The sequence below is a fragment of the Bos grunniens genome, chromosome 12, assembly GCF_055505025.1.
Source record: "Bos grunniens cultivar Pamir isolate PY7600 chromosome 12, Bosgru_T2T1.0, whole genome shotgun sequence".
Lineage (NCBI taxonomy): Eukaryota > Metazoa > Chordata > Mammalia > Artiodactyla > Bovidae > Bos > Bos grunniens.
In genome coordinates this window covers 55,739,824-55,763,202 of record NC_141176.1, presented here as the reverse complement: position 1 = coordinate 55,763,202, position 23,379 = coordinate 55,739,824, and the positions used below count along the sequence as shown (strand labels likewise).

At 39.9% G+C, this 23,379-nt stretch overlaps 1 protein-coding gene across 37 annotated transcripts in view; it reads right to left on the bottom strand.

Annotated features, from left to right (window-relative positions):
• Positions 1-23,379, bottom strand: part of LOC147361797 (uncharacterized) — a 331,684-nt gene that overhangs the window by 204,030 nt on the left and 104,275 nt on the right. For all 37 annotated transcript variants that reach the window (XR_015138284.1, XR_015138282.1, XR_015138283.1 and 34 more), the window contains one exon: positions 21,734-21,835. The gene's annotated coding sequence lies outside the window, so the exon portion shown is untranslated. The remainder of the gene's footprint in view (positions 1-21,733; positions 21,836-23,379) is intronic.

The window sequence follows — 23,379 nt, the reverse complement described above, 5'->3', positions numbered from 1 at the left end:
TCCATCTGTTGTAAGTGAAGGATTTGCAAGTGGCATCATTCCATGTTTTCTTAAGGATTTAAGGTGTCACTAGCTTTCAACTGACTCTACTAAAGGGCTTTTTGCCAGAACCCTACCTGATGCCAATTTTCATTCAATCTCCATAAATGTTTATTAATACAATAGTGCACAAAGTCTTCTTGACCTATTGAGCATGCCAAAAGAGGTATTTGTTTTTCTGCTTCTCGATGCCCATATTTAAACATGTTACGTAAAAACATCCACACCTAAATCTGTCCCATCTTGTTGATCCATTTTTAAAATTCACACCCTGTCTTGTATAAACGCAACCCAACCATGAAAGTAACTTGTTCATGAGTCATAACCATGCAAACACTGAAGTAATTGTAAAGCATCTCTTGTTAGTTTGCAATTAGGGTATTAACTTCTATATCATGCTGTATTAGATTTTAGAAGAAAAGTCATAAAGGATTTTATTTCTTAACACTCAATAACATTTAATCATAAACATATACAAAGACAAAGATAAATATATATCCATTTCAGCACCTACAAAAACAATTAGTTTTCCTGGGTGTGTCATGGCAGATGGTGCCATTTTTTTAGAGTATGCACAGAATATATAAACTGAACAGGTACTTATAGACATGCCACAGTATGGTGGCATGGAATAGAAATGGTATGTTTATTTGATTCACATAATTTTAAAGTCCTCATCTTCAGTATCAGAAGAAAAAAATCATGTTGTATAATTATGAATTTGCATCAAATATGCTTTAGAATTCAACAACAGTTTATGTCTAATAGCAATTCAGAGAAGGTGCAAGTCAAAGGTAAATCCACCCTTACAACTCACATTAAATAAGATCTGATTAGATCCCTGTTCTTCACAAAGTAGGGATGCCATGAATGGATTTCTCCTAGAAATCTCTGCAGTAGGCTAAGTCCTGTCAAAACTCTCCAGATGAAGTGGAATCTCAAGCCAACTGGAGAATCTCATTAGCCACTCCTCTTCCTGTATTAAGTATCTCCTTTAACAGCTCCTCCCCCCTTTCTCTCTTGTCTACACTGAACGTGCTTACTATCTGTCAAAGTTATCCCCTGCTCTCCAGTGTCACAAACATTTTCTACATTGGACATCTTGACATCTCTTATCATTTATTAAAAATATTTCTTAATTGATATATTAGTTTCCAGCTGCATTCTTTTCCAATTCATTCACTACAAGTTCTAAACACAAATCGCACATACCTGCTTCACATATTCTAATGATGTCCTTAATAACTCCAGGACTCAGGGTAACATTTTCACTTATTAGTTCAGGGATCTCAAATTGCACTTATTTCAAGCTGCAATCAAGATTGCCAGGAGAAATATCAACAACCTCAGATATGCAGTTGATACCACTCTAATGGCAGAAAGCAAAGAAGAACTAAAGAGCCTCTTGATGAAGGTGAAAGAGGAGAGTGAAAAAGCTGGCTTAAAACTCAACATTCAAACAACTAAGATAATGGCATCCAGTCCCATCACTTCATTGCAAATAGATGAGGGAAGAGTGGAAACAGTGACAGATTTTATTTTCCTGGGCTCCAGAATCACTGTGGACAGTGGCTGCAGCCACGAAATTAAAAGAGGCTTACTCCTTGGAATAAAAGCTATGACAAACCTATACTGCCTTTTAAATAGCAGAGACATCCTTCTATGTAATCAAAGCTGTGGTTTTTCCTGTAGTCATGTACAGATATAAGAGTTGGACCCTAAAGAAGGCTAAGCACCAAAGAATTGATGCTTTTGAATTGTGGTGCTGGAGAAGGCTCTTGAGAGTCCCTTGGAGAGCAAGTAGATCAAGCCAGTTAATCCTAAAGGAAATCATCCCCGAGTATTCATTGGCAGGACTGATGCTAAAGCTGAAGGTCCAATACTCTGGCCATCTGATGTAAAGGGCTGACTCACTGGAAAAGACCCTGATGTTGGGGAAGATTGAAGGCAGGAGGAGAAGGGGCCGACCGAGGATGAGATGATTGAGTGGCATCACTGACTCAATGAACATGAGTTTGAACAAATTCAGGGAGATAGTAGAGGACAGGGAAGCTTCATGTGTTGCACTTTATGGGGTCACAGAGTCGGACACAACTTAGCGACTAAGCAACAAAGCTCCTGCTCCATGATCATGTACACTCTGTGCCTACATTCAAATGCCCAATACTCTGGCTTTTCTTAACTGGTTGTGCTCTCCCTTTCAGGGCCCTTGGCCCAGAGTGCCTTTCAAAAGTTAGCTCAAGTATCTGCTCTTTCCTGAAGATTTCTCAGAAAACGTGTTAGAGAAATGTGGGATGTGGCGAAAACCTCGCCCTGCAGAGCAGCTGGTGTTTGAAAGTGCTGGGATCCAATTCTAAATCTCTGATGAGCTGTGTGAGCCAGAAAAACCTGGTTGGTCTCCACACATAGTGGCCACCCCACATTCATCCTCATTAAGTGAGTGCTGCCACTAAGGAAGAGGACAGGCAGCTGATGCTTGAGCACCCATGGCCCGTCACGCTCTGGCTATGACAATTCTTTCAACTGAGATATAATTGACATATAACATTGGTATGATTAAGATGCACAGTGCATTGATGCATTTATATTTTGCCATATGATTGCCACCATGGCATGAGCCAACACCTTTCTCATGTCACATAAAAATTTTTGTATGTGGTAAGAACATTTAAAATCCAGTCCTTTTTTTAAATTGGGGTATAGTTGCTTTGGGTTTCCCAGGTGGCTCAGTGGTTAAAGAATCCACCTGCAATGCAGGGAACACAGGCAGATGTGAGTTCGATCCTTGGGTCCAGAAGATCCCCTGGAGGAGGGTATGGCAACCCACTCCAGTATTCTTGCCAGGAGAATCCCATGGACAGAGGAGCCTGGTGGGTTACAGTCCATAGGGTTGCAAACAGTCAAACATGACTGAAGTAACTGAGCACGAATGCATGCATAGTTGCTTTACAATGCTATGTCACTTTCTGCTGTATAACAAAGTAAATCAGCTATATGTATACATCTATTTCCTCCCTCTTAAACCACCCTCCCTCCCCGTCCCTCCCCTCTAGGTCACCACAGAGCACTGAGCTGAGCTCCCTGTGCAGGTTCCCACCGGCTATTTAACACCTGGTAGTGTGCATGTCAACTCCACTCTTTCAGTTCATCCTCTCCACCATGTCCACTCATCCATTCTCTACATCTGCGTCTCTGTTTCTGCCCTGCAAATTGGTTCACCTGTGCCATTTTTATAGATTCCACATATACGCATTAACATATGATATTTATTTTTCTCTATCTGACTTACTTCACTCCATATGACAGACTCTAGGTCCATCCACATCTCTAAAAATAACCAAACTTCATTCCTTTTTCTGGCTGAGGAAAAATCTAGTCTTTTAGCTAATTTGCTAACCTTCATCTTTCAGGACTTTTCCCATGTCATATACTACCATCATTCCTGGACTAGGATTCTCTCTGCTTCCTGCTAGACAATCTGATCCCTACAAACCATCTCCAGTACTTCTTGCCTACTGCCTCTGTTTGGACCCACAGTTTAATCTTTGATCTTGGGTTTGGTCTTTAAGAATACATAATATACTTAAAGTAGAGTGAATATATAGTGTGTGTGTATATATATGGAGAAGGCAATGGCACCCCACTCCAGTACTTTTGCCTAGAAAATCCCATGGACAGAGGAGCCTGGTAGGCTGCAGTCCATGGGGTCGCTAGAGTCGGACACGACTGAGCGACTTCACTTTCACTTTTCACTTTCATGCATTGGAGAAGGAAATGGCAACCCACTCCAGTACTCTTGCCTGGAGAATCCCATGGACGGAGGAGCCTGGTGGGCTGAAGTCCATGGGGTCACTAGGAGTTGGATACGACTGAGTGACTTCACTTTCACTTTTCACTTTCATGCATTGGAGAAGGAAATGGCAACCCACTCCAGTGTTCTTGCCTGGAGAATCCCAGGGACGGAGGAGCCTGGTGGGCTGCCATCTATGGGGTCGCACAGAGTCAGACACAACTAAAGTGATGCAGCAGCAGCAGCAGCAGTGTATATATGTGTATATATATATATATATATATATATATTAGTAGTATATATATAAGTAATGTATATACTTTTAAATATATTTATATAACTTATATATACTATAATATATATAATAATATAGTTTTTACTAATATATTAATAATATGTATGAATATACATGGGCTTCCCTGGTGGCTCAACTGGTAAAGAATTCACCTGCAATGCAGGAGACCCTGGTTCAATCCTTACGTTGGGGTGATCCCCTGGAGAAGGGATAGGCTACCCAGTTCAGTGTCTTGGGCTTTCCTGGTGGCTCTGACAGTAAAGAATCTACCTGCAATGAGAAAGACCTGGTTTTGATCCCTGGGTTGGGAAGAACCCGGAAGATCCCTGGAGGAGGGCATGGCAACCCGCTCCAGTAGTTCTCTGACCCAGGGCCCCTGCATTGGAAGCATAGAATCTTAACCACTGAACCACCAGAGAAGTCCCTGGAACTCATAACCTGTTCTAACTGAGTCATATAATAGCAATAATTATCATTTAGGGTATATTTACTGTGTACTAGGCAGGATACAAGACATTTTGTAAACCCTGTGTTATTTAATTTTCCTCATAATTCCAGGGCTAGGTATTACTAGCACCACTTTAGAATCAAAGAAATGAAAGCAGAAAGGTACTTGTCCAAACACTTCTCATAAGGGCAATATTGATGCACATACACACATAACCAGGCAAGTCAGAAAAAAGCAGCAGAATGGAAAATGGTGTGTGTATATCTGGAGGAGTATGGGAGTAATGGTCAGGAAATGAGAAAAAGGAAAAATCAGGGAGAAAAAGAACACATCTCAGAAGAATTTCTAGAGTAAATACTACATTGAGTATTTGACCTGATTCATGTGACCCCAAATCCCCAGCCCAGCCTATCTTTTCCAATCACACTAATAGACCCTGACTTCAAACCTGTAAGGCCCACAGTCTCATGACATCTGCTTTTCCTGTCCAGACCTAAGGAATATGTGTCACACAGAGGTAAAGCCAGATGCCTCAATCCTGAGTGACAGGGTCAAAAGCAGCTGGAGACTGGGAGACAGAAAATCAGAATTGGAAAAGGAGAAAGAAGAAAGTTGTGATAGGTCTGTGAGACAGGGAGAAGCTAGTCACCTGGATTTCTTTCAGTAATGCAGGAAAGTTTTTGCCAGTGTCCACAAATTTCACAGCCTCAAATAAACCACTTGACAGTTTAATTATATTCAAATAAAGAGTAAAAATTTAATTTGAAAAACATCCTCCCTTACACTTGCAATGCTGTCTTTCTTGCAATGGCTCAAGAGAAAAGTGAGAATCACTTTTTTTTTTTTTTTGGTTAAAATAAGAAAGTCAATCCCCAAAATATAAGTAATCAACAATGGGATTCTGTCCAAACAACTTAACAACTTAATGGAAGTCAAATGCCAGGAAAATGTTAAAGAACTAGTTGATTGAAATTATAAATCAATTCTGTCCCTCCCCCCACCCCATGGTTTCACATGATACTATCTTCTATAAAAGGGGAAACATAAGCTCAAAATAAGCCTGGTTTGGGATGTATCTGCAGGTGTAGAAATGAAAACTCCCTGATAAATGAAACAGTTGCACATGAAGGCTATTCATAGAAACCACTAAGTAATATAACCATATGCTCTTTTCTCAGTACAGTTTTACTAAGTACATACTATTTTTAAACTTGTCTGAGGTTTTCTGAACAAATCAGTAGTCTTCTAATTCCATCAAGGTCCAATGATAAGCCTTAAAGACTTCTTCAGCATTGGAAGATATCTTTCCAGAATTTTTTTTCCAGAAAAGAAGAAAGAACATTCTGATCAGTGAAAGAACAAAATTCATCAAACTGGGAGCAATTGATGCTGAGAGTGATTGTACGTCTGAGCACTAACAATAAGTTGTGCTGTGCTACTTCTTTAAAAAGATACTTTGAGGTTATGAATATCATCTGTCTGTTTTGCAGAAATTTGCTGACGTCAAGCAGGTCTGATCCAATGCACATTTCACTTTTTCTTTTTTTTTTTGCTTTCTTCAGGTAACTATCATGTAAGAAATGCTACTTAAAATGGGAAGCTCTGAAAAAAAAATGTAACATCTTAGTAAATATGAGGTTGGAGGTTACTGTTATGAATTTATATAAAGGTAAAATAAATTAAAATTGGGGCAAAAATGGTCATGTTTATACTTCCTAAAATGGGAAACAGCAGTAGAGCTGGACAGCATTGGACTAAGTTGAGTCTGAACTTTGACTTCTGAACCTTAGTCTGTCCTCATTTTCAGTGACATATTCAGGTCATTGTCCTTCAGTTTCTTTACCAAGAATGCCTAATATGAGAATCATCATGTTGTACTTCTAATGTATACTATGATGATTCTATAGAGAATTACCAGGGAACAAAACGAATGAGAAAACTCCTACAGTCATGACCGCAGGCTGGACGTGGGTAGGCAAATCAGGAAAAAAAATGTTGGCACTAAAGATCTGGATGAGGAAGGGTAAAAGGAGGGAATTCCCAAATGGTCTAGTGGTTAAGACTCTGCATTCCCACTGCAGGGGGAGTGGGTTTGATCCGTGTTGAGGAACTAAGATGCCACATGATACGGCACACAGTCAAAAAAAAAAAAAAAAATGGGTAAGAGAAGAAAGACTCTCAAGAGTCCCTTGGACAACAAAGAGATTAAAGCAGTCGATCCTAAAGGAAATCAACCCTGAATATTCATTGGAAGGACAGATGCTGAAGCTGAAGCTACAATACTTTGGCCACCACAACAAGAGAACCAAAACATGGAATGGAGTCAAAAGAGAGCAAAAACCAGTGTTCCCAAATTATACTAATTATAGATGTGTAATGAGGGAGATTTAGAAATTCTTGAGACTAGAGGATTTAATGCTTCATAAGGAAAAAAAGAAAATTCAGTAATGAAAAGAGGAAGAAGCTGTATCTGCTAATGATATCCAGCAACTTCCCAGAAGACCCTGAAAAGGAGAAGAAAGATCCTTAGGCAGACAACGATCAAAGTATTCTATACCACACTTACATTTTTACTTGTGAGAGTATGTTGCTTCTTTCTCTCATTTCATATAAAAAATCAGGCCAGAGACCCTTAAAATTTTTTTTGTAGAGTTATAATCAGGAAAAGATGCAAATAAGTCAGCAATTGCCCATGTCAGGATTAAGTTATGAAACTTTGACTAAAAAGATACTGGAAATATTTCCAAGACACATTGTTGAAACGATTCAAATGTCAGGGTTGTATGATGTAAGTTTGGGAAATAGCACACTGATTTATTTTCAAAGATTTATTTGAGGAAAAGAATCAGAAATACAAGCTGCAATTTGTAACAGCACTGTCCAAAAAGCCAAAAACTAAAATTGTTTACATATTGTATTAGAAAGGAAATATTGGCTGAAGAAAACCGCCTTTTGCAGTCAGAGTGCTGCAGTGTTAGAATTCACCAAAGAACTCAGTGAAGTGATATGAAGTTAGCATAAAACAGTACCTAAGCTAAGGAATGGGCTTCCCTGGTGGCTTAGCTGGTAAAGAATCCACCCGCAACGCAGGAGACCTGGGTTCAATCCCTGGGTTGGGAAGATCCCCTGGAGAATGGCATGGCAACTCACTCCAATGCTCTTGCCTGGAGAATGGATCCCATGGATCGCAAAGAGTCAGACACAACTGAGCAACTTTCACACTAACCCAAGGAATAATTGAAAAATAGATGGCTAAGACATCCACACAGATATATTCTTGACCATTTATCCACATAAATATAGTAGGAAAATAGATGACTCAATGAAAGATGTAGCAGCTAGCAAATTAGATGAATAAATAGCTGGTGAGTGGCTTCATTTCTAGGCTGCTTTCTTTGCTACATAGATTTAATTACTTTAAACTGAAAGATGCACATGGACTTTTGGGGAAGAGTACCTTCTGGAATGTATATTTGTTTCAAGTAGCATTTTCTAATCACCACACTGGTCAAATGCCTTATGTTCTCATTGTTTTGGTAAAGGTAACCAACAATGACAAATTTCAAAGGATTTTTATGGAAATGTGTATGAGATTCACTTTAAAATAAAAAGGACTATTTATTACTGTGTTTGAATGCTCTAATCGTGATGAAGACCTTACAAAAAGAAACAATCTGCAAAGGATGTAATCTATGTTAATAACACAAAACTCAAAGAAATTGTTATAGGAAAACTGTAGGAAGAAAGATGCAAAAATGGATAAAGTGCTAAAATATTTTAAAGTCTGATTTAAAGGCGACCTCCTACTTAGGATCTTACCTTACAAAAATATTTTGAGGTACTTTACTGATGCTGAAGCTGAAGTTCCAATACTTTGGCCGCCTGATTCAAAAAGCCAACTCATTGGCTCTTTGTGACGTTGGGAAAGATTGAGGGCAAGAGGAGAAGGGAGCAACAGAGGATGATATGGTTGGATGGCATCACCAACTCAATGGACATTGAGTTTGAAGGACAGGGAAGCCTGGAACCCTGCAGCTCATGGGGTCTCAAAGAGTCAGACCCAACTGAGTGACTAAACAACAGCAAACTTAAAGTCAACCTGAGTATATTCCCAGTTCTACCACTTTCTAGCCGAGTGATGGCCTAGGCAGACCCACTAAACTCTCTTAAGACTCAAACTCCACATATATGTAATGAAGATAGCAATAATAATATCTAGTTTACAGCAATGTTTTAAAGATTAAATGTTACCTCTATCACAATGCAATATAATTATTTATCTTCATGGCTCTTTCATTCTTTCTTTCCATCAACTAAAGTGGATATTGACTCTGCATCTGACTTTCAGAAGACTACTTAATATCTGTGTAAATGTTATCATCTATAAATTAAAGATAAAAGTAGCAGACACTTCATTTGGGCTATTGTAAGAGTCAATGAGCTAATACAGGTAATATATTCAGAGCAAAGCCTAATACAAATTAGGACATCATATATGTTAGCTAGATTTTTATTCACCTTTTTTTCTTTTTGTCCTCTTTTTTCCTGCTCTTTCTTATTCTTTTTCTTATCATTATCATTCATTCTGTTAAATATTATCCTATTAGGAGGCAACATTTTTCTTTTGGGGGCTTCCCTGGTGACTCAGCTGGTAAAGGATCTGCCTGCAATGTGGGAGACCTGGGTTCGATCCCTGGGTTCGGAAGGTCCCTGGAGAAGGGAATGGTTACCCACTCCAGTATTCTGGCCTGGAGAATTCCATGGACTGTATAGTCCGTGGGGTTGCAAAGAGTTGGACATGACTGAATGACTTTAATTTTCACTTTCATTCTTCCTTTCATTTTACAGTAATAAATGAATATTAAGATTTGGGAAAAAATTATGAACCAGTATAGAATTTCCAGAATTATCAATTATAATATGTGAATGTGATAAATTATATGATAGATTTTCTAATGTTAAATTCCTGCATGCCATATATAATGTATTTTATATGATATTTACATAATAAAAAAGTGGTGAAAAAGACTCAATGCCTAGTACTTCTTAGTGTATTAAAGATATCCAATAAATACTTTCAAAAATTAGCCTATCCAAAGATTGGCATTACAATCCCAATAAAAAACCTTTTGAAAATGATTGTTACTGGTCATTGTTACCAATACAGTGGAGGACATAAGGCATTTTTGACCAGGGTGGTTATTAGAAAGCACTACTAGAAATAAATATAATTATATATTCCAGAAAATTCTGTTCCCTGAAAGTCCAATTTTCAATTTTTTCCCTTTTTAACAAAACTATTTGAAAAGATCAATATATGCTCATGATGCTCAATTCTAAATATTTTTAATAAATATCTATTACTATTTCTTAGATCAAGCTGCCATAATAAAATACCCTAGACTAGATGGCTTGTTGTTGTTCAGTCACTAAGGCATGCCTGACTCTTTACAATTCCATAGACTGTAGCCCTCCAGGCTTCTCTGTCCTTCACTATCTCCCAGAGTTAGCTCAAGTTCATGTCCATTGAGTCAGTGATGCTATCTTACCATCTCATCCTCTGCCACCCTCTTCTCATTTCGACCTCAATCTTTCCCAGAATCAGGGACTTTTCCAATGAACCAACTCTTTGCATCAGGTGGCCAAAGTATTGGAGCTTCAACTTCAGCATCAGTCCTTCCAACGAATATTTAGGATTGATTTCCTTTAGGATTGACTGCTTTGACCTCCTTGCAGTCCAAGGGACTCTCAAGAGTCTTCTCCATCATCACAATTTGACAAATATTTCTTTTTCATGTTTCTGGGGGCTGGGAAGTCAAAAATCAAAGCACCAGAAGATTCAGTGTCTTGTGAAAGCCAATTTCTTGGTTCATAGAAGTTGGTTCCATCTTTAGTCAAAGCTGTGGTTTTTCCAGTAGTCATGTTTGGATGTAAGAGTTGGACTACAAAGAAAGCTGGGTGTCGAAGAATTGATGCTTTTCAACTGTGGTGTTGGAGAAGACTCTTGAGAGTCCTTGGACTGCAAGGAGATCCAACCAGTCAGTCCTAAAGGAAATCAGTCCTGAGTGTTCATTGGAAGGACTGATGCTGAGGCTGAAACTCCAATACTTTGGCCACCTGATGTGAAGAACTGACTTATTGGAAAAGACTCTGATGCTGGGAAAGATTGAAGGTGGGAGGAGAAGGGGACAACAGAGGATGAAATGGTTGGATGGCATCACCAATGGAATGGACATGAGTTTGAGTAGGCTTTAGGATTTGGTGATGGACAGGGAGGCCTGGCATGCTGCAGGCCATAGGGTCACAAAGAGTGGGACACGACTGAGTGATTGAACTGAACTGAATATGTGGTGAAAGGGACAAGGAAGCTCTCTGGAGTCTGTTTCATAAGGTCACTAATCTCATTCATGAGGGCCCCACCTTCATGACCCAATCACCCCCCAGAGATCCCACCTCTAAACATGTCACTTTGAGAGTTAGGTTTCAACACATAGATTTGGGGAGGATGCAAATATTCAGTTCATAGCATTCTGCCACTGTTCCTCCCACCCCCTCCCCCTGCCCCTCCACCCCAGCCGTGCCGCACCAAATTCTCGTCCTTATTGCATGCACAATGCATTCATTCCATCTTAATAGCCCCAAAAGTCCTAAATCATTCCAGCATTACCTTTAAAATGTAAATCCAAAGTCCTATCTAAACATCATCTAAATCAGATGGGCAAGACTCAAGATATGATTCATCTCAAGGCAAACTGCCCTCACAGTAAGCCTGGGAAATCAAACAGGTTACGTGGTTCCAAAACACAATGGCATGACAGGGATAGGACAGACATTTCCTTCCAAAAGGGAGAATTAGGAAATAAGAAAGAAGTGACCATACCAAGCAAGTCCAAAATCCAGTGCAGTGGGTTCTGTTAGACCATAAGGCTCAAGAATAATCCTCTTTGGCCCAATGCTCTGCTCTTCAGGCCCACCAGGCCAGGTATCCCTCCTTCCCCTGCAGTTTCACCATACTGGTCCCCAACACTCTTCATAGACCTGTCCCCACAGCTTGGCTGGAAAGCCCCATCTTGACTCTCTGCTTGGTCTCTCCCCGCAAACTAAGATCTTTGCCCACAGTTTGGGGGTGAAATCCAGTGCCCAGTAGATCTGACATGTGTTTTTTGAAATTCTGGTGGAAGCAGTTATTTCCCCAAGGCTGGGCACTCTGTGACCCTACCCAGACAACAGTACAGACATGGCCAGTGGCTGTCATCTGCATGCTCCAGAGATGCTACCTAGTCAACCAGAGCCATACCCCAGGCAGTCGGGCATGTGGCCCCAAAGCACAAGAGTGGAGCCAGCGATGGGAGGTGAGCAACACACACTGAGGTCCCATGGGAACCCCCACCCATGATTTGCATTCTTTCATTATCTTGAACAAGAGCTCTTGGTTTCTATGGAGATGGCTGACTAATCTCCTCATTACAGTTGTACAGCCACACCCTTAAATATGACAGGTTTCTCTTTCTTTACAATATGGATAAGCTGAGGATTTTCCCAACCATTAAATTCTGCCTCCCTTTTGATAAACAATTTCATAGATATTTTGGCCGCACTGCCTGGCTTGCCCCAACCAGGGATCAAACCAGTGCCCTCAGTGGTGAGAAGTCCTAACCACTGGACTGCCAGGGAATTCTCAATGATTCCATCTTTAAACCTTTCTCTTTCTTGAATCTTACTATTAGGCAGTCAATAGGCTCTAAACCGTTGAGCCAACCGTTTGCCTAAAAACAGCTTTGGTTAAATATCCAAATTCATCTCTCACAAGTTCTGCCTTCTATAAATCTTTAGAATGTGAGCACAATTCAGCCAACTTCTTTGCCACTGTATAGCAAGAATGGCCTTTCTTTTAGTTTTAAATCACACATTTCTCATTTCTATCTGAAACCTTGTCAGAATGGCTTTTACCATCCTTATTCCATCAGCATTTTGTCTGGGATGACTTAGGTGTTCTCTAAGAAGATTGAGGCTTTTTCTACAGCTCTCCTCTTTTTTTTCCTGAAAGTGAGAGTCACTCAGTTGTGTCCAACTCTTTGCGATCCCATATACATAGCCTGCCAGGTTCCTCTCTCCATGGAATTCTCCAGGCAAGAATACTGGAGTGGATAGCCATTCCCTTCTCCAGGGGATCTTCCCAACCCAGGGATCAAACCCACGTCTTCCACACTGCAGGAGGATTCTTTACCAGCTGGGCCACCAGGGAAGCCTGGGGCTTTTTCTCTGAACTCCCCTGAAAAGTGCTCCTAACAGTCTGTTCAAGGCAATTGGGGCTTTTTCCAGTATACAGCTCAAAACTCTTCTAGCTTCTACCCATGAGATACTATAGTATATTAAGTGTGCAGCAACATTATGTCTTCTTAGCAATGTATGTAACATAGCTAGGGTTTCCCAGGTGACACAAGTGGTAAATAACCTGCCTGCCAGTGCAGGAGACATAAAAGACAGATTCAGTTCCAGGGTTGGGAAGATCCCCTGGAGGAGGGCATGTCAACTTACTCGAGTATTCGTGCCTGGAGAATCCCGTGGACAGAGGGGCCTGGTGGGCTACAGTCAATAGGGTCGCAAAGAATCAGACATGACTGAAGCAAATCAGCATGCATGCATAACTTAATTAACAAATACTTCATTGCTTAAAAAAAAAAAAGCTAACCATCATGTGACAATGCAGGGTTCCCACGAATCTTCAATTTGTAAAAAACACAATATCTGTGAAGCAAAATAAAGCCAAGTACAATAAAGCAAGAAATGCCTGTTCTTAATTTCAAAATTGCTTCTACATTTTTAGGTGTTTGTTATAACAACACTCACTGCACTTTCTCTATACCAGTTCTTAGCATGTGGGGGGCAGTGGCGAGGGAGGCACAAGCATTCAGTCCACAGCATTCTCATACTCATTACAGCATAATCTCTGGTTATTGTAATACTGTAAATCTAAAAGAGGTACCTGTTTATCTACTCTGTACTGAGAATAATGTACAATTGAATCTCATTTCCTTAGGCCTGGATGTCCTAGCTCAGAAGCACCTAGACTGACATGTAGCTACATGGTAGCTTAGGGATGAAGTATGCAGTCCTTGGAGTTCTGCATTTTGTAGCAGATTTATTGCACTGATGGTCCAATTCCTCACCACTTCACAACTCCTTCTATCAAGAGAAGTCAATATCCGTATTCCTTGAATCTGGGCTAGCTCCATGACCTATTACGGCTAATAGGATATGATAGAACTGAATAGCGTGTCAGTTCCGAGCCTGGACCTCAAGGCGCCATGTGCATGTCCTTGTTCTCCTCTCACTCCTCTGTCTTTGCCATGGGAACCTGCTTGGGCTAGCCTGTTGTAGTAAAACAGACAGGTGGTACAGTCCAGTGGCTCCATCACTCCAAGTGATAGCCAGACATGTGAAGGAGCCCAGTCAAAAGAGGAACTGCCCAGCAGAGCCAAGACTAAATCATTGACCTGTAGGCTTGTAAGCTAAATAAATACTTATTATTTAAGGCTGCATTACTGGGGCTGTGGAATCTGATAAAGCATTTAATTCAGGCCCTACTTAAATCGTGCCTGTATCAACGTAACGACATTATTGCTGATCATCCTATACCTGGTGGAGCTTTTATCCTTTTTTTTTCACATAGAGCTAACAGTGCTGGTTGAAATATCTGCCAAATATCTTGTGTTCTCCAGCAGGCCCTTCTGGTCCATTTGAGAATATGATGCTAAATATTGAGGCAAACAGTTTGCCATGAGCTGCCTTATGTGCTTTGTGACTTGGCAGGCCCCTAACAAACAATATGCCTGGAATGTCAAAGAATTCTTAGAAACTTATCAACTTGCCCAAACATGGGCAAAATCAGATTCATAACAACCAGGAACTAACACAATAAGACCATGTGCAATTTTTTTCTTAAATAGTTCCATAAATTAACGTTCCATAAATTCCATTATAGTTCCATAAATTCTTTAACAAAGAACTTCAATTTTAAATTGATAATAACCAAAATCCTTGTACTTCAACATCTTGGTGGCCACTTTATGTTTGCAGATAACAACGAGATATCAAAAAAATGAATGTTCCAAATATCTTTGGTAAAAAGCTTTCAGAACTCACACATAAATCTCTGCCTGCTATCTATTCTATCCAAGGAAAGCATATTTGAAATAAGATGTCTCACTTTCTTAATGAAAAGCAAGATCAGTCTTTAAATAGAATTCAAGAGGATATTCAGAAGGTACAGTAAGAGACGACACTCTGAAAGTGACTTTTAGACCAGGGAACTGGAAAGAGAATACTGGTGACCCTCCTATGTAAAGATGTCAAAATTAAAGAGAAAATACGGTAATAAAAACTTTTCTTCATCTTTCTGGGAATTCTCCAAGACCTCCATTCTGGGAGAATATCTCTATCTGATAGGTTTAATGCTGAACTCGCTCAACAAATCATTCCATTATACATTTGCAAAAATAAGAACAGCTGTCCAGGGACTTTCCTATTGGTGCAGTGGTTAAGACTCCACCGTCCAGTGCAGTGGGTACAGGTTTAATCCCTGGTCAGGGAGCTAACATCCCACATGCCTCAAAGCCAAAACATCAAAACACAAAACAGAAGCAATTGTAACAAATTCAATAGTTTTTTTTTTAAAAAAAGGTCCACATTAAAAAAAACATGTGAAACATGTGAAATGTCATGTATGAAACGAGATGCCAGTCCAGGTTCAGTGCACGATGCTGGATGCTTGGGGCTGGTGCGCTGGGAAGGCCCAGGGGGATGGTATGGGGAGGTTGGGAGGGAGGAGGGTTCAGGATGGGGAGCATGTGATTTTTTTTTAAAAAATAAAATTTAAAAAAAAAAAAAAAAAGAATAGCTGTCCAACAAGTCAATTTGGGGAAAGCAGAAAAGTAATTGCTTGTCCTGGACAAACCTGAGGTAGAATTGTTGGGATCAGAGGAACAGACTTTAATATTTTATTTCTCCACAGTAGCATCTCTTCTCATGTCTTTCAGTCCAGTTCAGTTCAGTCGCTCAGTCGTGTCCAACTCTTTGCGACCTCATGAATCACAGCACACCAGGGCTCCCGTCTCATGTCTTTACCCATACAGAATTAGTAGAAAGTTAAACTGACATGAATGTGCTATATCTACCTCTCTTTGACTCATTACCTTCTTAACCATATCATCTGATCTTACTCTTTGGGAAAAGTTCGTAGAGGAAGCATTCACAGTAAGGTATCAGTTCAGTTCAGTTCAGTTCAGTCACTCAGTCGTGTCTAACTCTTTGCAATCCCATGAATCTCAGAACACCAGGCCTCCCTGTCCATCACCAACTCCCGGTGATGGACTCATGTCCATCAAGTCGATGATGCCACCCAGCCATCTCATCCTCTGCTGTCCCTTTCTCCTCCTGCCCCCAATCCCTCCCAGAATCAGGGTCTTTTCCAAGGAGACAACTCTTCTCATGAGTTGGCCAAAGTATTGGAGTTTCACCTTCAGCATCAGTCCTTCCAATGAACACCCAGGACTGATCTCCTTTAGGATGGACTGGTTGGATCTCCTTGAAGTCCAAGGGACTCTCAAGAGTCTTCTCCAACACCACAGCTCAAAAGAATAAATTCTTTGGCACTCAGCTTTCTTCACAGTCCAACTCTCACATCCATACATGACCACTGGAAAAACCATAGCCTTGACTAGACAGATCATTGTTGGCAAAGCAATATCTATGCTTTTCAATATGCTATCTAGGTTGGTCACAATTTTCCTTCCAAGGAGTAAGTGTTTTTTAATTTCATGGCTGCAATCACCATCTGCAGTGATTTTGGAGCCCAGAAAAATAAAGTCTGACACAGTTTCCACTGTTTCCCCATCTATTTCCCATGAAGTGATGGGACCAGAGGCCATGATCTTCGTTTTCTGAATGTTGAGCTTTAAGCCAACTTTTTCACTCTACTCTTTCACTTTCATCAAGAGACTTTTTAGTTCCCCTTTGCTTTCTGCCATAAGGGTGGTGTCATCTGCATATCTGAGGTTATTGATATTTCTCGCAGCAATCTTGATTCCAGTCTGTGCTTCTTCAAGCCCAGCATTTTTCATGATGTACTCTGCATAGAAGTTAAATAAGCAGGGTGACAATATACAGCCTTGACATACTCCTTTTCCTATTTGGAACCAGTCTGTTGTTCCATGTCCAGTTCTAATTGTTGCTTCCTGACCTGCATCTAGGTTTCTCAAGAGGCAGGTCATGTGGTCTGGTATTCCCATCTCTTTCAGAATTTTCCACAGTATATTGTGATCCGCATAGTCAAAGGCTTTGGCATAGTCAAAAAGCAGAAATAGATGTTTTTCTGGAACTCTCTTGCTTTTTCAATGATCCAGCAGACGTTGGCAATTTGATCTCTGGTTCCTCTGTCTTTTCTAAAACCAGCTTGAACATCTGGAAGTTCATGGTTCATATATCGCTGAAGCCTGGCTTGGAGAATTTTGAGCATTACTTTACTAGTGTGTGAGATGAGTGCAATTGTGAGGTAGTTTGAGCATTCTTTGGCATTGCCTTTCTTTGGGATTGGAATGAAAACTAACCTTTTCCAGTCCTGTGTCCTGTGGCCACTGCTGAGTTTTCCAAATTTGCTGGCATATTGAGTGCAGCACTTTCACAGCATCATCTTTCAGGATTTGAAATAGCTCAACTGGAATACCATCACCTCCACTAGCTTTGTTCGTAGTGATGCTTCCGAAGACCCACTTGACTTCACATTCCAGGATGTCTGGCTCTAGGTGAGTGATCACACCATCGTGATTACCTTGGTCATGAAGCTCTTTTTTGTATAGTTCTTCAGTGTATTCTTCCCACCTCTTCTTAATATCTTCTGCTTCTGTTAGATCCATACCATTTCTGTCCTTTATCAAGCCCATCTTTTCATGAAATGTTCCCTTGGTATCTCTAATTTTCTTGAAGAGATCTCTAGTCTTTCCCATTCTGTTGTTTTCCTCTATTTCTTTGCATGGATTGCTGAGGAAGACTTTCTTATCTCTTCTTGCTATTCTTTGGAACTCTGCATTCAGATGCTTATATCTTTCCTTTGCCCCTTTGCTTTTCACTTCTCTTCTTTTAACAGCTATTTGTAAGGCCTCCTCAGACAGCCATTTTGCCTTTTTGCATTTATTTTCCATGGGGATGGTCTTGATCCCTGTCTCCTGTGCAATGTCATGAACTTCTGTCCATAGTTCATCAGGCATTCTGTCTATCAGATCTAGTCCCTTAAATCTATTTCTCACTTCCACTGTATAATCATAAGGGATTTAATTTAGGTCATACCTGAATGGTCTAGTGGTTTTCCCCACTTTCTTCAATTTAAGTCTGAATTTGGCAATAAGGCATTCATGATCTGAGCCACAGTCAGGTCTCGGTCTTGTTTTTGCTGACTGTATAGTGCTTCTCCATGTTTGGCTGCAAAGAATATAATCAATCTGATATTTTGGTATTGACCATCTGGTGATGTTCATATGTAGAGTCTTCTCTTGTGTTGTTGGAAGAGGGTGTTTGCTATGACCAGTGCGGTCTCTTGGCAAAACTCTATTAGCCTTTGCCCTGCTTCATTCCATACTCCAAGGCCAAATTTGCCTGTTATTCCACGTTCAAGGTCAGGAGGGGTGGCCATGAGGAGATATCCCTCATCCAAGGTAAGGAGCAGAGGCTGCACTTTGCTGGAGCAGCCGTCAAGAGATACGCCATGTCCAAGGTAAGAGAAACCCACGTAAGATGATAGGTGTTGCCAGAGGGCATCAGAGGGCCAACACACTGAAACCATAATCACAGAAAACTAGCCAATCTGATTGCATGGACCACAGCCTTGTCTAACTCAATGAAACTAAGCCATGCCATGTGGGGCCACACAAGATGGATGGGTCATGGTGGAGAGGTCTGACAGAATGTGGTCCACTGAAGAAGGGAATGGCAAACCACTTCAGTATTCTTGCCTTGAGAACCCCATGAACAGTATGAACAGAACAGTATGAACAGTAAGGTATAAGAGAGAGGTATGTCTATGTCTGAACTGATTACTCTTTCTGAAAGCTCACTTTTTTTAAATGCAAGCAAACTCTCACATTGAAATTTCAGAATCATTATAGTATAAAAAACACATATCAATTTACCAATTCATAGTTTATGTTTATCTCTACAAGGAACTGGGTGTGGATGGTTACATTGAGTGACAGGCCATGTAAGTTTATTTGGGATGGAAGTTCCAGAGTGATGTGTCATAAAGTGTGGCATACATCTTTCAGGAAAACGACATTCTTTATTATTTTGTCCTTTTGTTTTTCTTCTATGTCATCAACTTCTTCCAAATCTAATCCCCAAGCCATCACTCCCAGAACTTAAGTTAACTTCAGTATTCAAAGTCTTTCATATTTGGCATCAACAGACATCCCAAGTTCCTGGCATTATTGTCAACTATTTCCTTTATGCTGCCTCCGCTTCAACCAACATGTTTATTCCCTGCACCATAAGCATCCCCAGGTCTTTTTTGTTTCATATGCCCCAAATGCTCTATAGTGATCTTCCTCTCTAAAGATTCAAGTCTTTCCTCATATTTTAAACAGCTCAGATCTCACTTCCTTCTGTGAATTAACAGCAAGTGGTGGTGCTATGGTAAAGAACTCACTTGCCAATGCAGGAGACATAAGAGACTCAGGTTCCATCCCTGGGTTGGGAAAATCCCCTGGAGGAGGAAACAGCAATCCACTCCAGTATTGTTGCCTGGAGAATCCCATGGACAGAGGAGACTGACGGGGTACAGTCCATAGGGTCCCAGAGTTGGACATGACTGAAGCAACTTAGCATACACGCGTGAAGTCCTAGTACTCTTCAGATCTGACTGCCTGATTTACATTTCTAGTTAACACTGATATTTAAACAATGAAGTTGCCAAGCTATGCATATTTTCAGTCAAGACGTATTAAAGCTTAGTCCATAATTATCTCCTTGTTTATCCATCCTGGCCCAGAAAACCACATTCAGAACCAGACAAATTTCTCATTGAAAAGTGACAATGCTCCAGACCAAGGCTGTCTGAAATAATCTGTCCCTTCTCTGAATTCCTATGGCAATTATTTGATTTTTTTAAAAACTGATTAATATACATAGACTGCCTTTAATATCTTCTCTACACTCTTTAAACAACTATTCAAATGTTACCTAGCTACATGTATTTAAACCTCATTTACTCAATGAGCTCAAGAATTTTTTCACAGAATAAACTATGATTATTTTAATGTTAGCCCATATGGAGACATTCACCTAGTAGACAAATTGTCAGTATCAACTGGCTTCACTATTTTTTAAAGGATGCCTAGGAACTTTTTCTGTATGTCACCAGAGTAGTGCTTACATATTATATCATTAAGAAGACAGGTAACTTTTCCTTTTTCATCTATGAAATAAGGGCAAAAAAATGGACAATAGGAAGACTGTTCAGGTATATGAGAATTATAAATCATCAATCCATATTAAAATTAAGATTTTTCCTGAATTTATTTTGTATGTCTTTCTCATTAAATGATTTTAATACATTTAAATAAATTTATTTCAACATTTTTAACAACTATTAATAGCAAATAATTCCTACACTATGAATAATTATTTCTGAAATTTAATTTCTATAAGCTCTTATTGTTTATTCATTGAAAATGCAGCTACAGAAAAATTATTCATCATATATTCCCAACAATTGAGAAGCAAGCAGTTTTCCTCCAGTTTTAAATGGGAGAAACATTGTTTTGCAAGGAAGCCCACATCTTATCATCAGTAATAAGAGACATTCACTTTGAAGCTATGAATCACTTTTTAAAAATCAAATTATTGACTGAGAAGGTTAAAGAAAAAGAATAGCATTAATAAATGGAATTTGAGTTCAATGATAACATCAAATTGAAATTAAATACAATGTGAGTGTAATAAAACAAACAAGATTTCCCCCCTGTGTAACACAATTTATAATGTATTATCGCTAAATTTAGATTATTTTTTCCTGTAATTTGTCTCATAACACTATGAACAGTATTTTCCACACCTTGATTTTTTTTTTAATCACTTAGAGAAAACTGTGCCTGGTAGGAAGAAATTAATGTAATTATAGAATCTTTATTAAATCAAAAGTAAGCTTTGAAATCTGACTTAGCTTGATATTTTCCCCAATTTTTTTTCTAGGTATATTTTAGAACACTCTTCAGAATAGTTCATCAACTTGTTAAAGACAGGTTAGTCCCTCCAGGATATGATAACTTAGCAGGGACTCAGGTTTTGTTGTTTTGACAGCCTGGGCTCCCAGTTGCTATATTAGTCAGATCAGCTGCAGTTAGAGGAGTTCTATGAATCTGTGGCAAATCCACAAAGGACCTCAGTATCTGTTATTATGGCCACTTCGTTCATGAGCCCATTAAACAAGCACTGCATTGGGTGAGGAAAGATATGATTCAATCCACAGGGTAATCTTATCTAATTATTGAAAGACTCCTCCACAGAAGGGTCCTTCTGGGGAGCATTCACTCATAGTATAAAGGTTCTTATAATTTGGACCCATTCCAAGAGACTCATTCACATTTCTTTTCCCCAAGCCAGTCTGTCACTAGTCCTCCAATCTTATTCTTGCTAACTCCTGGACTGGTCAATCTGGTCATCAGCCACAATGCATGAACTGGTATAAATTGGTGGTTCTTCTCACCAAGAGGGGCTTCCTAGGTGGCTCAGGGGTAAAGAATCCACCTGCTAATGCTGGAGATGCAGTTTTGATTCCTGGGTCAGGAAGATCCCCTAGAATAGAAAATGGCAACCCACTCCAGTATTCTTGCCTGGAAAATTCCATGGACAGAGGAGCCTGGCAGGCTATGGTCCATGGGGGTCACAAAGAGTCAGACATGAGCACACACATACTCATCAAGAGACTTTTTTAGATGCATTTTGTATGGTAAACTAGTCCTGTGCCATCTGGTGCCAGCAATCAATCATCTTTAAAGCAGACCCAACTTTCCCTTCCTCTTAAGTCAACTATTCACAGGAACTCCCCCTCAAGGCCATTCTGGAGGATGAGAACAGAGCCATAGCATAAGTGCATTGAGTGTGAGTCACTTACCCAGGTAACTTTCTTGTGCTTTCAGAATCTGAAAAATCTGGATTTTATATTTGCCTCTTTAATTTGTTGATGGAGAGCCATTCAGCATATTTGACTTTACACCTGTAGAACAAGATAGAAACAGTTCATTTTAGGAGTTCAGGTTACAGTCACCTGCTTGCAGTCTCTGCCGTAGACCAACTTAAGAACATTTAACTGAAGAAGATAGGCTTTGCAATAGAACCTTAGTGACCTCTATCATAGTTCTCTCATTTGGACTTGTTCTTGCTTTATACAGCATTATCACTCTGCCAAAGATATCGCAAGCCCCACTAAATCAATTGCTTCATGAGAGCCAACAGGGAGAACAGCTTGTACTACTGCCTAGGTCCGCTGGAATGCCTTCTCTTGCTCTGGCCCCATTATTTGTAAACAGTTTTGTGAGCAATCGCTTGATAAACATGTCAGAGCCACATATCCACATGTGTTACATATTAATCCAAAATCCAAATAAGTCCACAAACTATTACATCTTTTTCTTATTAGTATAAGATGCAAAAGACTCCTCGTAGACTCTCACTTTGAAGGAGATACATAAACAAGCTTCAGATCACCGAACACCCCAAATTTAAAGTAGCAAATCCTCAAATTTTATGTGATATATCCTCCATCCTCTTTCAAAGATAGATATTACCAAAACATTTATGTTGCTATTATACTATTACATGGGCTTCCCTGGTGGCTCAGATGGTAAAGAATCTGCCTGCAATGCCAGAGACCAGTGGTCGATCTCTGTGTCGGAAGGAAATGGCAACCCACTCCAGTATTCTTGCCTGGAGAATTCCATGGACAGCGGAGCCTAGCAAGCTACAGTCCATGGGGTCACAAAGAATTGAACACAATTGAGTGACTAACACACACACACACACACACACACACACACACAATATTACATGGCCCTAGAAGCATGATTGATGAATACATAAGCATTATATATCAAAAAATGACGAGATGATAAAAAACAGACCACCAAAAAAAATATCCTAAAGGATGATGAGATGATAAAAAAAAAAAAAAACCCTGAGGATTACATTATGTTCTAGAGTTAAAGGATTGACAAAGATAAAGGTGAAGGTTTACATTTACCAAGTAGAAGCAAATTTCTTCTGGTGAGATCCATAGCTACAAAGCAAACCAACTTCCAAGCATGTGTTAGTTTGCTCCACTAAGAACCATTGAAAATAGCAGCTAATGGTCTGTGTATGTGTGTTAGTCACTTAGTCGTGTCTGACTCTTTGTGACCCCATGGACTGTAGCCCACCAGGCTCCTCTGTCCATGGGATTCTCCAGGCAAGAATACTGGAGTGGGTGGCCATTTCCTTCTCCAGGGGATCTTCCTGACCCAGGGATCAAACCTGGGTCCCCTGCATTGCCAGAAGATTCTTTACCATCTGAGCTATAGGGAAGTCCATGAGATTCTTAGAAATATTACAATTCATCATCATCCCCTAAAATCTACCCATCCATCTTTTGCATAAACAGAATAGGTAAGTTTAATGGGGATAGCCTAGAAATAATCACTATATTTAAAAAATATATATTTATTTGGCTGCATCAGGTTTTAGTTGCAGCACAAGGGATCTTCCACTGTGGGCATGGACCCTCTA